This window comes from Coregonus clupeaformis, unplaced genomic scaffold (assembly GCF_020615455.1).
Source record: "Coregonus clupeaformis isolate EN_2021a unplaced genomic scaffold, ASM2061545v1 scaf1326, whole genome shotgun sequence".
Classification (NCBI taxonomy): Eukaryota; Metazoa; Chordata; class Actinopteri; order Salmoniformes; family Salmonidae; genus Coregonus; species Coregonus clupeaformis.
In genome coordinates, this window is record NW_025534780.1 from 59,185 (window position 1) to 77,600 (window position 18,416).

Consider the following 18,416-nt stretch of genomic DNA (forward strand, 5'->3'; position numbering starts at 1 on the left):
AAGACCACTGATAATCTCCCTCGATCTGGGGCTCCACGCAAGATCTCACCCGTGGGGTCAAAATGATCACAAGAACGGTGAGCAAAAATCCCAGAACCACACGGGGGGACCTAGTGAATGACCTGCAGAGAGCTGGGACCAAAGTAACAAAGCCTACCATCAGTAACACACTACGCCGCCAGGGACTCAAATCCTGCAGTGCCAGACGTGTCCCCCCTGCTTAAGCCAGTACATGTCCAGGCCTGTCTGAAGTTTGCTAGAGTGCATTTGGATGATCCAGAAGAGGATTGGGAGAATGTCATATGGTCAGATGAAACCAAAATAGAACTTTTTGGTAAAAACTCAACTCGTCGTGTTTGGAGGACAAAGAATGCTGAGTTGCATCCAAAGAACACCATACCTACTGTGAAGCATGGGGGTGGAAACATCATGCTTTGGGGCTGTTTTTCTGCAAAGGGACCAGGACGACTGATCCGTGTAAAGGAAAGAATGAATGGGGCCATGTATCATGAGATTTTGAGTGAAAACCTCCTTCCATCAGCAAGGGCATTGAAGATGAAACGTGGCTGGGTCTTTCAGCATGACAATGATCCCAAACACACCGCCCGGGCAACGAAGGAGTGGCTTCGTAAGAAGCATTTCAAGGTCCTGGAGTGGCCTAGCCAGTCTCCAGATCTCAACCCCATAGAAAATCATTGGAGGGAGTTGAAAGTCCGTGTTGCCCAGCGACAGCCCAAAACATCACTGCTCTAGAGGAGATCTGCATGGAGGAATGGGACAAAATACCAGCAACAGTGTGTGAAAACCTTGTGAAGACTTACAGAAAACGTTTGACCTGTGTCATTGCCAACAAAGGGTATATAACAAAGTATTGAGAAACTTTTGTTATTGATCAAATACTTATTTTCCACCATAATTTGCAAATAAATTCATTAAAAAATCCTACAATGTGATTTTCTGGATTTTTTTTCTCTCATTTTGTCTGTCATAGTTGACGTGTACCTATGATGAAAATTACAGGCCTCTCTCATCTTTTTAAGTGGGAGAACTTGCACAATTGGTGGCTGACTAAATACGTTTTTTCCCCACTGTAACTGGCACTCCCGGTACTTTTAGAAAACACTTATTTTCTAAAAACAACATTTCATGAAATAACAAAAAAAAAGTGTAAACTGTAGCCATTTATTTCCCTTTATAGTTTATTAGCCTAAGTGTGACCTTCATCCACATATTTTCCAAACGTTGCTTTTTTGTGTCAGCAATTAGACATTGGTCTTATGGGGGCTAGTTAACCCCTAGTACCCTACACTTTGTGAAAAAAATGCCCTACCAACTAACCCTGCACCCATTAAAACCTCTCCACTATACCACTACTTTGGCCCTATCTGATCCTACTCCAGGCCAGCAGCCAGGGAGGACGGGTCACTATCGTTCAAAACATCTTGTAATTCTTCAGCAGTAAAATCTTGTACACCCCAGTACTTCTCTGCAGCTGCCATCAAAACATGTATCCTCTGTGATTTATGTTCTATTCCTAGTTTTCTTATCTCTACACTAAACTGATTTTAAGTAGCATCCATTTTGAAATGGGCTCGTGGGTGTCGGCTGCCCTTTTATGGCTGTATGCCCATATATGGTACTCAGTCGCACTAAAGATTGTATGGTACGGCTGGAAAGCCAACATCCACAGCTTTCAGGAGGTACCCTGTATTCACATACTTTTTAATGTTTTTATTTAACCTTTATTTAAATAGGCAAGTCAGTTAAGAACAAATTATTATTTACAATGATGGCCTACCAAGAGGCAAAAGGCCTCCTGCGGGGACGGGGGCTGGGATTAAAAATAAAAATATAGGACAAAACACACATCACGACAAGAGAGACACCACAACACTACATAAAGAGAGACCTAAGACAACAACATAGCATGGTAGCAACACATGACAACACAGCATGGTAGCAATACCACATGACAACAACATGGTAGCAACACAACATGGCAGCAGCACAACATGGTAGCAGGACAAAACCTGGTCCAAACATTATTGGGCACAGACAACAGCACAAAGGCAAGAAGGTAGAGACAACAATACATCACGCGAAGCAGCCACAACTGTCAGTTAGAGTGTCCATGATTGAGTCTTTGAATGAAGAGATGGAGATAAAACTGTCCAGTTTGAGTGTTTTTTGCAGCTCGTTGCAGTCACTAGCCGCAGCGAACTGAAAAGAGGAGCGACCCAGGGATGTGTGTGCTTTGGGGACCTTTAACAGAATGTGACTGGCAGAACGGGTGTTGTATGTGGAGGATGAGGGCTGAGTGGGTTTCTCAGATAGGGGGGAGTGAGGCCTAAGAGGGTTTTATAAATAAGCATCACCCAGTGGGTCTTGCGACAGGTATACAGAGATGACCAGTTTACAGAGGACTAAAGAGTGCAGTGATGTGTCCTATAGGGAGCATTGGTGGCAAATCTGGTGGCCGAATGGTAAAGAACATCTAGCCGCTCGAGAGCACCCTTACCTGCCGATATATAAATTACATCTCCCTCCGGATAGGGGCTACTGTTCTCATTTTAGATGACATTGAATACATTTTTTATATCAAAGTCCCATATTAAGGGGACCCTACATTTAAGGTTAAAGGAAAACTCCACCCAGAAACTCTCTTTTGGTATTTGTTTAATCAATCCATTGTTATTCCAAAATGTTTTTCTTCTCAGCAATCAAGTTTTCAAGATATGTAACTTTCAAAATACAGAAATCATCCCAGTATGATACATTTAGCATCATATGAAACTGCATCATACGTGATGATTTCTGTGTTTTGAAAGTTACAGATCTTGAAAACTTGATTGCTGGTCAGGCGGTAGGAAAACAGAGATAGGGGCAGAATTAGCAGGCTCATACACATGCACAAATGGACACATGCTGCATGCACACAGACACTAGCACAAATATTTGTCACAGACAGACAGACAGACAGACAGACATGAACACACACATATTCAGGTCAGCATCAGCATGCTTCAGTACTCAGCTAGGCGAACCGAATGAGTGTGAACAGAACGTCTGCTTGCATACTCCCTTAAGATGAAACCACACAGAGAGACAGCGTCATCAACATTTGTGTGGGAGAGTAGAGAGCTTCAATTCACATACACAGGGTAGCATATACCATCTTAATTTTCATGAGAATCCATAATAAACAGTTGTATTTGTTATGTTCGCTATGTAGTCCTTGTGAATTATTGTTGTGTGTTCCTGTTAACTAACTTTATATGTCCTATGGGAGCCAGCATACATGTTTTCAAATAGTATGTATTATTGGCACTGGCAGTTAAACGTATCAACACTAAATAGACACTTTTTAACTATACATATCACAATTCCAGACATAACAATGCAACAGTCTATTTTAACACAACAGTCTATTTAACATAACATCAGTCTATTTTCGGGCAATTTATCCGCACCTTTTACCAGCATTGCTTTGTGTAGACTTGCTTTCTAATAGCCTTGCTTTCTAATTTGACGCGCTATGACGCTGTTGATGCTTCCAGCCCGTCTGTTTTCTCTCAATCACCACCATGCGTTCACGCGCGTAAAAAAAGTAACTTTTCGTTTGATTTGGCCTTTAAAATCGAGGGCTGCATTCCCGCGGGATGCCCACGGTCCCGACAGAGATCATTGCAGAGCGGTCTGCATTTTTCATGCTGTGGGCCGGAGCAGGCAGTCAGACAGACGACTTTTGTTGTTGTCCCGCAGATTATTTGGAAAGGTCATCTTTCTGCTTTGTATGCGTTAGCCAACATATTGTATTAAAAGCACATATTTTTCGCATTATTCACACACAGAATTCGCTTCTTCAAATTCAGTAGCATCTCTCCTCGCTGGGCATGCGAGTTCAAGTGCTCCTAGTATGTGTGGTCTCATTGAAATAGAGGAGGCTGCCTACATCAGCAGAGAATACATGGGCAGAGAACGTGGCAGTTAACTTAAATATGAAATTAACTGAAATATAATTAGACTGCTTCAAGTTCAGTAGCCATACCTGCGAGATCAGGTGCGTGTGGTCTCAATTAAATAGAGTAGGCTATACTCTATGCATGGGCAGAGAAGCACGGGGCAGTTATCTTTCCAAGGAAATCTACTTCCTAAATATGATTAGGCTATATATATATTTTTTACATTGCCTATAAATAAATATTGATCACCCATATGTCTCTGTCTGAAAATCGTCCCACTCCTAAAAGGTAGACTATAAAAATAGCTCAAGACAAAGTGCAAGTCTCTCCAACTCGTCTCTCCTCAAACTACATCTAGCATATTGGCGCGGGATGTTCCCCAATGCTGGACGGGCGCCTGCTTTAGACCTTCGCTTAAAAAACGAGAAGAAAGCAGCAATATTACTTTTGTCCATTATGAGACGCCATAGCCAGTATACACTTCCTCAAAATTACTCAAGAAATCTTTCATTAATTTGTTGACCAATCAACGACGAAGGGCGCAGACTTCGGCTACCGATTTCGGCTCGCATCGAGAAAAAATGTTATGTGCCCGAACAACCGAAAAACCCTTAGCGAAGTCCAAAACGAACATAAACGTCACAAAATGTCATAATGTATTCACAAACTCTTCCGAACTGTTTTGGCTGGGAAGCATGGAGACGCCTAATCCATTGAAAGTTTTTTTGTATTTCATTTCCAGTGTCATCTGACTGGTGTTTGGCTGGGCATGCAACATGCGACATGATTCACCCACCCTCTGTTCTCATTCCACCCTCAGTGTTAAAAGGCTTGAAATAAAATTCCCACCTCTACTTGTTTTGACTCTTTCAACAACATTAAATTATCCTACCTTGTTTTTAATCAGCTAAAGTCTGTCAGACTCACTTGATAGCTAGAAACCTGCTACATGAAGCTGCTGGAAAACACGTTCTAAATCATGGACAAACTAGGTCTACTGCGCACCACAATACTGTGTTAGCCCTCTGAGCTAAAGCCTAGAGCCACTGGCCATATTAGATGGCTTCTTAGACACTGGCTTCTTAGACTTGCTTTCAATGAGAATGACAGATCTATAACTCAAATTTCTACTTGAATTTGGTCAGGTCGCGCAAAAAGCTACATAGCCAACTGCGTAGTATATTTTGTTTCTAAGCTAATTGAAAGGGGAAGTCTGTTAGACTCACTTGAGAGCTTAGAAACCTGCTACTCGACGCTACACTTTCTAAATCATGGACAAACTGTCTGTCTTTTTGTTTGTTCATTCGTTTTACACCATTGTCAATGCAGGTAAGATGGACTTTCTCTCAAACTCAATTAATGATTTTTTATGTTATGAAATGTCATTTTCCATAACTGTATAATATAACTCCTCTCCCTGGTTCAGGATCACATTCTCTGTGGGCACTTGGAACATATACTCTATAAGTGGAGAGACGCCTTTCCCTGAGTTTACGGTTGTGGTGATGTTGGATGGCATTCAAGTGGCTTACATTTACATTTACTATGGCTTACTATGACTCCAACATGAAACACTTTATCTACAGGGTACATAACACCCCTAACAAAATACATGATAACAAAGTTAAGGACGGAGCTTATGTATTTGGAATTATGTACCACCAGATGAAAGAGAGATCATTTAACCTAAAGCACCACTTAAACCTCACAGAAGGTGTTCAAGGTCAGCAAAGAATGGCTGGCTGTGAAATGTTGGACAATGGTGAACCAGCCATGTTCATGTTTAAGGAGATTTTTAATGCCATTTATACAGATTATGCGGCATATTTCAACATTACACATTTGACATACGATGCTGGGAAACTACTACCAGGATATTATGGGATGAGGCAAGCATATGAAAGAGTACTATTTGAGAATGCTTGGCTTCCCATTTGCATCAGAACACTGAAGACAATCCTGAAGAGAGAGAAGAATGTTGTGATGCGTATAGTGCCTCCCAGACTCAGGTTGATAAAGAAAGAGGTTTCTGGAGGGCTCCAGGTGAGCTGCCTGGCGTTTGGTTTCTACCCCCGCCACATCAACCTGACCCTGCTGAGAGACGGCCAGCCAGTGGCAGAACAGGAGCTGACAGGGGGGGAGGTGCTGCCTAGTGGAGATGGGACCTACCAGCTGAGGAAGAGTCTGGAGGTCAGTACTGAGGAGCTAAAGAAGAGACACAACTACACCTGTACTGCCTCTCACCTCAGTCTGGACAACAAGCTGGATGTCAGTTGGGAGTCTGGGGCAGAGAGAGTACACCTATCCACCCTCTCAGCTCTACTGGTGATGCTGCTGATTGTTATTCTGTTGGGCATTTTCATTTGTGTCAAAAGGAGGTGGAGATGCACTGCCTCCCAGTCAAAACTTTGTCAATTCAGCTCAAATCACAATGAAAATATGACTGCCAGAGCACCTATGAGGGCAGGCACAAAACATGCAAAAGATTATGTTATTGTCGGTCAATCTTCCCTTCCCTTCAACAAAGGACTGTGAAGGATCAGTTTGGGTAGACTGTTGACAATAACAAATATCTGGTCATTATTAGTACAGATCAGCATTTACATATTTTATATGCCGGTTTGGCAACCTGAGCATTAAAAAAGGTAATCTTGTAGTGGTTTCTGTTATGTGATCTATAATTTCTAATCATGACTATTCATTAATTGCACAATTCTATCTGTGCTTTATTAGCTGATATCCAGTATCTTAAAGAAGGAGAATCATGTGATCATGTGTATGAGGTCTGTTTATTATTGGAATGACTTTACAGTGTATCTGTTTTGTATTGTATGTAGTGTATGTTCATCCTAGCTGCACAATAACACCCTTTATTACAGACAATAAAATGTAGCCAAATTGATTAATGGATTGATTAATGTTAACTACGACATTAATTCATGTAATTAAAGCAATGTCAAGTATACCGTAACTTCTCTCAGGAACTTATTTATCACTGTGGACGGAGAGAAATCTGACACTCTATTTCACTCCAGTTTAAGAATGGCATGAGTATTAAACTAATGTGAATGTTGTATGCATTATAAACAATTAAACAGTTTTAGGATAGAACACCTTTATTGGGGAATGAATCTGTTCGATTGTAGTCAGTGCCATGAAAAGTCATTTTCTATTTTACAGTAGCACACCGCTTGTTCTAAACATCATTTGTTTAGTGTTACTTTTCCCCAGTCAAATATTCAGGCCTACATTTCCACTTCAAGGCTGGACCACAACATCAAACGTAGCTTTTGAATATAAGACCTAGTTTAATCAACTGTTATTTTGTATTGAACACTGAATGGTATATCAAAAGGCTGCAAAGCCAATGTCTCCATTCCACATTTTGAAATAAGTATTCTTCCATGTTACCTGCTTCCTAATGAGAACAACTACAGTGGGGGGAAAAAGTATTTAGTCAGCAACCAATTGTGCAAGTTCTCCCACTTCAAAAGATGAGAGAGGCCTGTAATTTTCATCATAGGTACACGTCAACTATGACAGACAAAATGAGAAAAAAAAAATCCAGAAAATCACATTGTAGGATTTTTAATGAATTTATTTGCAAATTATGGTGGAAAATAAGTATTTGGTCAATAACAAAAGTTTCTCAATACTTAGTTATATACCCTTTGTTGGCAATGACACAGGTCAAACGTTTTCTGTAAGTCTTCACAAGGTTTTCACACACTGTTGTTGGTATTTTGGCCCATTCCTCCATGCAGATCTCCTCTAGAGCAGTGATGTTTTGGGGCTGTCGCTGAGCAACACGGACTTTCAACTCCCTCCAAAGATTTTCTATGGGGTTGAGATCTGGAGACTGGCTAGGCCACTCCAGGACCTTGAAATGCTTCTTCTGAAGCCACTCCTTCGTTGCCCGGCGGTGTGTTTGGGATCATTGTCATGCTGAAAGACCCAGCCACGTTTCATCTTCAATGCCCTTGCTGATGGAAGGAGGTTTTCACTCAAAATCTCACGATACATGGCCCCATTCATTCTTTCCTTTACGACGGATCAGTCGTCCTGGTCCCTTTGCAGGAAAAACAGCCCCAAAGCATGATGTTTCCACCCCCATGCTTCACAGTAGGTATGGTGTTCTTTGGATGCAACTCAGCATTCTTTGTCCTCCAAACACGTCGAGTTCTATTTTGGTTTCATCTGACCATATGACATTCTCCCAATCCTCTTCTGGATCATCCAAATGCACTCTAGCAAACTTCGACGGGCCTGGACATGTACTGGCTTAAGCAGGGGGACACGTTTTGCACTGCAGGATTTGAGTCCTGGCGGCGTAGTGTGTTACTGATGGTAGGCTTTGTTACTTTGGTCCCAGCTCTCTGCAGGTCATTCACTAGGTCCCCCGTGTGGTTCTGGGATTTTTGCTCATCGTTCTTGTGATCATTTTGACCCCACGTGGTGAGATCTTGCGTGGCAGCCCCAGATCGAGGGAGATTATCAGTGGTCTTGTATGTCTTCCATTTCCTAATAATTGCTCCCACAGTTGATTTCTTCAAACCAAGCTGCTTACCTATTGCAGATTCAGTCTTCCCAGCCTGGTGCAAGTCTACAATTTTGTTTCTGGTGTCCTTTGACAGCTCTTTGGTCTTGGCCATAGTGGAGTTTGGAGTGTGACTGTTTGAGGTTGTGGACAGGTGTCTTTTATACTGATAACAAGTTCAAACAGGTGCCATTAATACAGGTAACGAGTGGAGGACAGAGGAGCCTCTTAAAGAAGAAGTTACAGGTCTGTGAGAGCCAGAAATCTTGCTTGTTTGTAGGTGACCAAATACTTATTTTCCACCATAATTTGCAAATAAATTCATTAAAAATCCTACAATGTGATTTTCTGGATTTTTTTTCCTCAATTTGTCTGTCATAGTGTGACACTCTGGCTCTGGGACTTTTGTATTTGAGCCAGGGTGTATTCGTTTTGTTGGGTTTGGTTTGGTTATGTGGGGTATTTGGGTGTGCTTGGTTTTGGTTGTTCTTGTTAGTCATATGACTCCCAATCGGAGGTAACGAGTGTCAGCTGTCGGCTCGTTATCTCTGATTGGGAGCCATATTTATTCTGTATGTTTTCCTGTGGGAGTTGTGGGTTTTTGTTCCTGTTTAGTCATTGTCACTATTGGACTTCACATTCGTCGCTTTGGTTTGTTGTTTTGGTTGCTTTTAAGTAAATAAAGTCAACATGTTCTTTTCACTGCGCTGCGCCTTGGTCTCCCCTTCACTCTCAACCGAACGTGACAGAAAAACCCACCGTAAAAAGGACCAAGCAGCGTGTCAAGCGGCAACAGGACCTACCTACACAGGATTTATGGACGCCTATCAAGGATTCATGGACATGGGAGGAGATACTGGATGGAAGGGTCCTTGGGCACAACCGGGAGAATATCGCCGCCTCGTGAAGAGCTGGAGGCAGCTAAAGCTGAGAGGAGGCGGTATGAGGAGGCAGCACGGAGTCAAGGCTGGAAGCCCGTGGGTACTACCCAAAAATTTCTTGGGGGGGCTTAAAGGGAGGTGTGGCGAAGTCGGTAGGAGACCTGCGCCTACTTCCCTGGACTTACCGTGGAGAGCGAGTACGGGCAGACACCGTGTTACGCAGTAGGCGCATGGTGTCTCCTGTGCGAGGCATAGCCCGGTTCGGTCATTCCAGCTCCACGTATCGGCCGGGCTAGATTGAGCGTTGGGCGGATGTCATGAAGCCGCCCAACGCATCTGGCCACCAGTGCGTCTCCTCGGGCGGCTTACATGGCACCAGCCTTACGCATGGTGTCCCGGTTCGCCCACATAGGCCGGTGCGGGTTATTCCACCTCCCGTACTGGTCGGGCGGCCGGGGAGCATCAACCGGGTAAGGTTGGGGCAGGCTCAGTGCTCAAGGGGCCAGTAAGCCTGCACGGTCCGGTATTTCCGGCGCCACCTCCCCGCTCCAGCCCAGTACCACCAGTGCCTACACCCACGCACTAGGCTTCCTGTACGTCTGCAGAGCCCTGTGTCTCCTCCACGCACTAGCTGTAGGTGCGTGTCTCCAGCCTTTTCCCACCAGTGCCTACACCACGCACCAAGCCTCCTGTGTGTTCCCCGAGTCCTGTCCTGTTGCTGCTCTCCGCACTAGGCCTTATGTGCGTCCCCAGGGTCCAGCATGCCCTGTTCCTGCTCTCCGCACTAGGCCTTATGTGCGTCCCCAGGGTCCAGCATGCCCTGTTGCTTCTCCCCGCACTAGCCCTGAGATCGTGTCCTCAGCCCGGTACCTCCAGTTCGGCAGACCACGCACCAGGCCTCGTGCGCCTCAGGCGGCCAGAGTCTGCCGTCTGCCCAACGGGGCCTGAACTGCCCGTCTGCCCTAAGGCGCTTGAACTGGCCATCTGTACTGAGCCTGCAAAGCCGCCCGTCTGCCATGAGCCTTCAAAGCCGTCCGCCAGACCGGGAGCGCTAGAGCCTTCCGCCAGACAGATCAGCCAGAGCCTTCCGCCAGACAGGATCAGCCAGAGCCTTCCGTCGCCAGCCATGAGCAGCCAGATCCTCACAGCCAGCCACGAGCAGCCAGATCCGTCAGCCAGCCGCATGAGCAGCCAGATCCGTCAGCCAGCGCACGAGCAGCCAGATCCGTCGGCCAGCCGCGAGCAGCCAGATCCGTCAGCCAGCCGCGAGCAGCCAGATCCGTCAGCCAGCCAGAGCAGCCAGATCCGTCAGCCAGCCATGAGCAGCCAGATCCGTCAGCCAGCCATGAGGCAGCCAGATCCGTCAGCCAGCCGCGAGCAGCCAGATCTTTCAGCCAGCCATGAGCCGTCCAGCCAGGGATCCGCCAGAGCCGTCCAGCCAGGATCCGCCAGAGCCAGCCAGCCAGGATCCGCCATTGAGTCGGTGCTGTCCCTGGCCGATGCTGTCCCTTAGCCCGGTGCTGCCCCTTATCCTGGGTGCTGCCTCTTAGCCCGGTGCTGCCCCTAAATCCAGGTGGGGTAAGTTGGAGGGTGGTCATGTGGAGGAGGCTAGGGAAGGCGGGTGGTGACTAAGGTGGGGTGGGGACCACGACCAGGGCCAGAACCGCCACCGTGGACAGACGCCCACCCAGACCCTCCCCTAGACTGTATGCTGGTGCGCCCGGAGTTCGCACCTTTAGGGGGGGGTACTGTGACACTCTGGCTCTGGGACTTTTGTATTTGAGCCAGGGTGTATTCGTTTTGTTGGGTTTGGTTTGGTTATGTGGGGTATTTGGGTGTGCTTGGTTTTGGTTGTTCTTGTTAGTCATATGACTCCCAATCGGAGGTAACGAGTGTCAGCTGTCGGCTCGTTATCTCTGATTGGGAGCCATATTTATTCTGTATGTTTTCCTGTGGGAGTTGTGGGTTTTTGTTCCTGTTTAGTCATTGTCACTATTGGACTTCACATTCGTCGCTTTGGTTTGTTGTTTTTGGTTGCTTTAAGTAAATAAAGTCAACATGTTCTTTTCACTCGCTGCGCCTTGGTCTCCTTCACTCCTCGACGAACGTGACACATAGTTGACGTGTACCTATGATGAAAATTACAGGCCTCTCTCATCTTTTTAAATGGGAGAAGTTGCACAATTGGTGGCTGACTAAATACTTTTTTTCCCCACTGTAGGTTCAAACCTAGGTCTACTGCGCACCACAATACTGTGTTAGCCCTCTGAGCTAAAGCCTAGAGCCACTGGCCATATTAGATTTCCTAAACCTGCTTTGTGCATTTTTCCATGTAAAAGCCTGCAAACATCTATATCTAACCCTACATTTCATTACCGATGTAAGGGCAGGTGCTCAGAGGCTACATTCCAAATGGCACCTATTCCCTACATGGTTCACTATGGGCCCTGATCAAAAGTAGTGTACTATATAGAAAATAGGGTGCCATTTGGGATGCAAAATAATCATTGGCTTTAGTAATTCTCGTGACATACCATTGTTTCCTATCGTTTGGCAAATCTCAGTTTTGGACAAGACTGACATTATGACAAAAATTACCCTATTTACACTTTGTAGTACATTTTGACACTAGAATAAATGTTTTGGACTCATATCGATGCCACACAGGCCATTTTCTAAACGAGAAGTTGCTTTTCAGGGCAGTGGCTCTTTAATAACGGGAAGCATAAAAATAGCAGACATAGATCAGGTCTAGCACTTCTTAGACTTGCTTTCAATGAGAATGACAGATCTATAACTCAAATGTCTACTTGAATTTGGTCAGGTCGCATAAAGCTACATAGCCAACTACGTAGTATATTTTGTTTCAAAGCTAATTGAAAGGAAGTCTGTTAGGACTCACTTGAGAGCTTAGAAACCTGCTACTCGACAGCTACACTTTTCTAAATCATGGACAAACTGTCTGTCTTTTTGTTTGTTCATTCGTTTACACCATTGTCAACTCAGGTAAGATGGACTTAACTTTATCTCAAACTCAATTAATACTTTTTTATGTTATAAAATGTCAAAGGTCCATAACTGTATAATATCACTCCTCTCCCAGGTTCAGGATCACATTCTCTGTGGGCACTTGGAACATTTATAAGCGGAGAGACTCCTTTCCCTGAGTTTATGGTTGTGGTGATGTTGGATGACATTCAAGTGGCTTACTATGACTCCAACATGAAGCACTTTATCTACAGGGTACATAACACCTCAAACAAAATACAAGATGACCTAGCTCAGGACGGAGCTTATATATTTGGAATGATGTACAACACCCTGAAAGAGAGATCATTTAACCTAAAGAACCACTTAAACCTCACAGAAGGTGTTCAAGTTCAGCAAAGAATAGCTGGCTGTGAGATGTTGGAAAATGGTGAACCAGCCCTGATCATGTCAAAGAACACTTTCAATGCAGTTTTAGTAGATCATGCAATATATTACAACATGACACATTTTCTATACGATGCAGGTAAACTACTTAAAGGATGGGATGGAATAAGGAAAGAATATGTAAAAGGACTTTATGTGACTGTTTTACTACCCATTTGCATCAGAACTCTGAAGACAATCCTGAAGAGAGAGAAGAATGTTGTGATGCGTATAGTGCCTCCCAGACTCAGGTTGATAAAGAAAGAGGTTTCTGGAGGGCTCCAGGTGAGCTGCCTGGCGTTTGGTTTCTACCCCCGCCACATCAACCTGACCCCTGCTGAGAGACGGCCAGCCAGTGGCAGAACAGGAGCTGACAGGGGGAGGTGCTGCCTGTGTGGAGATGGGACCTACCAGCTGAGGAAGAGTCTGGGGTCAGTACTGAGGAGGCTAAAGAAGAGACACAACTACACCTGTACTGCCTCTCACCTCAGTCTGGACAACAAGCTGGATGTCAGTTGGGAGTCTGGGGGCAGAGAGTACCACCTATCCACCCTCTCAGCTCTACTGGTGATGCTGCTGATTGTTATTCTATGGGCATTTTCATTTGTGTCAAAGGAGGTGGAGATGACTGCCTCCCAGTCAAAACTTTGTCATTCAGCTCAAATCACAATGAAAATATGACTGCCAGAACACCTATGAGGGCAGGACACAAAATGTGCAAAAGATTCTGTTATTGTTGGTCAATCTTCCCTTCCCCTTAACAAAGGACTGTAAAGGATCAGTTTGCAGGAGACTGTTGACAATAACAAATATCTGGGGCGCATTAGTCCAGATCTGCAAATATATTGTATATGCTGGTTTGGTATCCTGCTCATTACCAAAGAACATCTTTTTAAATATTTATGTTATGTAATCTGTCATTTATAATCATGACTATTCATTAATTTCACGAATGCACTTTATATCTGTAGTCAGTGCCATGAAAAAGTCCTTTAGTGTTACTTTTCCCCAGTCAAATATTCAGGCTTATATTTCCACTTCAAGGCTCGACCACAACATAAAACGTAGCTTTTGAATATAAGATCTAGTTGAATTAACTGTTATTTTGTATTGAACACTGGCTGGTATATCAAAAGGCTGAAAAGCCAATGTCTCCATTCCACATTTTGAAATAAGTATTCTTCCATGTTACCTGCTTCCTAATGAAACCAGCTAGGTTCAAACCTAGGTCTCCTGCACACCACATTACTGTGTTAGCCTTCTGAGCTAAAGCCTAGAACCACTGGCAACATTAGATTTCCTAAAAGTGCTTGGTGCATTTTTCCATGTAAAAGCCATAAACATAACTTACTTACATTTCATTCGATGATAAGCGCAGGTGCTCATAGACTGTGTTAAATGGCACCCTATTCCCTACATAGTGCACTATGGGCCCTGGTCCAAAAGTAGTGTCCACATAGACAGAAGGGAAGGGTGCCGTTTGAGATGCAGCTATAATCAATGGCTTTAGTCAATTAAGTTCCCTCAGGTCTGCACACTCCAGTGTTTTACCTAAAGGAAGAAAAAGGCTGAATTGTATTTGTCTTTGGAGACTAATGCCTCATAAAAAGAGTAAATATCATTTGTCAATCTGAAATGAGTCAGAGTTAGTGCTGCCTTCCCTTTCCCAAATAAAGTATTGTTCATTGTGGAAACTTGCCTGGTTGTCATTCATCCTTCCTGAAATTGCACTGGGGTACAAAATAACCAACAATGTCCATATCTGACACACACAGCCACACAGTCACACACACAAGCAGGAGGACAGACTGAGGTCAGGGTTCCCCAGAATGCATGTGATAGCAAAGTGGTAGAATTAGAGGAAATTAGCTTTAAAGCTGCAACATTTGCTTTTAGTCTCACGACAAAATGTGTAGAATAGCATTATAAAATTGCTAACTTTTCTTTCTGTACAATGGCAAAATATGTTGAAATGTAGGAAGTTAGCTGACCCCCCCCCCCCTTTTGCCAATTATTTTGATCTCAATCCTGATACAATTCGGCTCCACATGTGATTTTGCTCTGAAGTGTTGGCACGTTACCTGCCATTACCATGACAACCACCCCCACACAAGTGAACCAAGCCACACAAACACACGCACCCACACACATGCACACAGTTTCCACTGAAAGTTTTAATAGTGTCATCTAACTGGTCTTTGGCTGAGCACGCAACATGCAAAATGACTGTGGTTAGACAATCAAGACACCAAGCTAAATCCAATGGATTTAAAATTGCATTGATTTACAGAATAAATAATATGGTCAACCCCAGTTTCCAGATTAAGGTGGGTGAAGTCATTTCCAGACTGACACCAAAGTGAAAGCACCCTCTCTTCCTCATTCCATCCTGTTCAAACACACTGGGGCTTGTTGTGCAATTAAACTGAACGTCTTTACTTCAGATCCCCATGTTAGCAACTCATACAAACTTCTGTGACCCTCACATCCGGGGTTCCTACTGATATTCCCAAACAACTCCAAACAACCACAAACAACCCCTAACAACCAACCACAAACATCCCCAAACAACCATAAACAGGTACCCAAAAGTGCCACAAACAACCAAAACCCCCAAACTAGCTACTAGCAAAGCCCCGGACAGAGCTAGTTAATGCGTTTTTGTTAGTCATTTGCAGGCAGCTCTTATCCAACCCTACAGTTAGGAGTGCATACATTATTTTATCTTTCTCTCTATTTTATTTTTATTTTCATTCCCCCCGTGGGAAAGCGAACACACAACCCTGGCATTGCAAAGCGCCATGCTCTACCAACTGAGCTACATCCCTGCGGCCATTTCCCTCCCCTACCCTGGGCGGCTGGGCCGTGTGGCCGCCCCATGGGCGCGGCCGCTCGCGGCAGAGCCTGGATTGGCTAGCCACTAGCTTCACCCCTGGACCAGAACTAGTTAGTGCGGACCAGGCTGGACCAGAGTTAGTGGCTGGCTACTATCTCTGCCCTGGACCAGAGAACTAGTTAGTGCGGACCAGAGCTACCCAGAGCTGGTGTGGACCAGGGTTAGCTAGCTTTACTTCTCTATGCACCTTGACCAGAGCTAGTGCCGGATTATAGCTCTGGTCCAGGGTGTTGGAGACTGCATGCGCCTACATACTAACTGAGACATAAAAAAAATACCATCTGAAAGCATAGCGCACGCACTCTGGTGTTCGTAACAGGTCGGCCTCAGCGCATAATCTGCAGCTGGATGCTTTTCGTTGTTTGGGGTACATGTTTGTGGTTGTTTATGAGTTGTTTGGTGTACCTTTTGTCATTGTTTGGGGTTGTTTGGCAGCCCTGTTCACAGTGTATTTTTGGTAAATTAATTCACATATTTCTTTATTTGAACATAAAATACAAAATAAATATATATAAAATTGAATTCCCAAAAATCTCTGAACTCCATACCATTATTTGTCCGTGTCATTAAAATGTTTATGTGCTACAGATCTTATTTAATTTGAGTCACTCTTTTGTCACTTGAGAATTTTCTGCACAACATAAAGTGCAAGCTCGTATTTGAGGTTTAAAAAGGTTTCTAAAGTTTGTAATTTCCACTTTAAAATATCAGACTTGATCTGCCCTAACAAAAAATATCAACCTCTACAAAATATTTCCATTAATTATAATCCCACGTAATAAGTGCCATTTCCTGTTGCCACTGCAGGATTATTTTCCCCTGCTGCATACAAACCCTAGCTCAATTAAATCCACTTCTGTTTAAGTCAGTCATACCTGATGGATTTAAGAGTATTTGGAGCATCTTCATCCATTGTCCAACTTTTGCTTTTATTAGAATTGTTTTTAGAACCTTTTAACAATTTTGATGACCATCGCAATTGTTTGTGGTTTTCTGTGGTTGTTTATAGTTGTTTAAGGTTGTTTGGGGTATCTGTTTGTGGTTGTTTGTGGTTGTTTGTGGTTGTTTGGGGTACCTGTTTCTGGTTGTTTGTGGTACCTGTTTGTGGTTGTTTGTGGTTGTTTGGGGTACCTGTTTTTGGTTGTTTGTGGTACCTGTTTGTGGTTGTTTGTGGTTGTTTGTGGTTGTTTGGGGTACCTGTTTCTGGTTGTTTGTGGTTGTTTCTGGTTGTTTGGGGTACCTGTTTCTGGTTGTTTGGGGTACCTGTTTCTGGTTGTTTGGGGTACCTGTTTCTGGTTGTTTGGGGTACCTGTTTCTGGTTGTTTGGGGTACCTGTTTCTGGTTGTTTGGGGTACCTGTTTCTGGTTGTTTGGGGTACCTGTTTCTGGTTGTTTGGGGTACCTGTTTGTGGTTGTTTGGGGTACCTGTTTGTGGTTGTTTGTGGTACCTGTTTGTGGTTGTTTGTGGTACCTGTTTGTGGTTGTTTGGGGTACCTGTTTGTGGTTGTTTGGGGTACCTGTTTGTGGTTGTTTGGGGTACCTGTTTGTGAGTTGTTTGGGGTACCTGTTTGTTTGGTTGTTTTGGGGTACCTGTTTGTGGTTGTTTGAACTGATTGGGACCACATCCTTGCACACACACTGCATGTAATACATTCTTAAAAGCAGCAGCATTCAATACTCAACGAGCAGAACCCACATTACCGAACACATCCAAAATAACAGTCACATTCATAAAAAATGTGTATAATAGTTTCCCCTTCGTTATCATAGAAAAGTAATGTGTCACTCTAAGTTCATGAATTTAGGCAACAAGTTATTACAAGGTATATTTTTGTGCAAGATTTTCTAAAAGTGATTTTTTAATTTTTATTTGATATACAAAATTCGTAGAGAGCAACCAAGCTTTCTTCCATTCAATGTCATTCTATATGTACGTTCAAGAAGAATGTTCTTAGAGTAAAAAAAATAATTACAAAATTCCTTAAGAATGTATTATTACATTTCTTATTCAGCAGGGGGCATCACCTTATGATAGCCAGTGGGACAACCACTTTGCAATATATATATATATTTTTTGAAAAAAATTTGGGGTGGGGTAAGGGGGGGTTGAAGGATTGCTTTATCCTATCCCAGGTATTCCACTTAAAAAGTGGGGTTTCAAGTGTCTCCGGAAGGTGATGAGTGACTCCGCTGTCTGGCGTCGTGAGGGAGCTTGTTCCACCATTGGGGTGCCAGAGCAGCGAACAGTTTTACTGGGTTTGGCGGGGAACTGTGCTTCCGCCCCAGGTAGGGGGAGCCAGCAGGCCAGAGGTGGATGAACGCAATGCCCTCGTTTGGGTGTAGGGACTGATCAGAGCCTGAAGGTACGGAGGTGCCGTTCCCCTCACTGCTCACGTAGAGCAAGCACCATAATCTTGCCAGCAGATGCAACCTTCAACTGGAAGCCAGCGGAGTGTGCGGAGGAGCGGGAGTGGCGTGAGAGAACTTGGGAGGTTGAACACCAGACGGGCTCGCGGCGTTCTGGATGAGTTGTCGGGGGTTTAATGGCACAGGCAGGAGCCCAGCCAACAGCGAGTTGCATAATCCAACGGGAGATGACAAGTGCCTGGATTAGGACCTGTGCCGCTTCCTGTGTAAGCCAGGGGTGCGTACTCTGCGAGATGTTGTAGAGCATGAACCTACGGATCGGGTCACACGCCTTGATTGTTGCGGAGAAGCGACAGGGGT

General features: G+C 44.2%; 2 pseudogenes; both read left to right on the forward strand.

The window, feature by feature from the left end:
- The first annotated feature begins 5,173 nt into the window (after positions 1 to 5,173).
- Positions 5,174 to 6,627, forward strand: LOC123486832 (annotated as a pseudogene).
- A 5,702-nt stretch (positions 6,628 to 12,329) lies between these two features.
- LOC123486833 lies at positions 12,330 to 13,475 on the forward strand (annotated as a pseudogene).
- Positions 13,476 to 18,416: the final 4,941 nt, after the last annotated feature.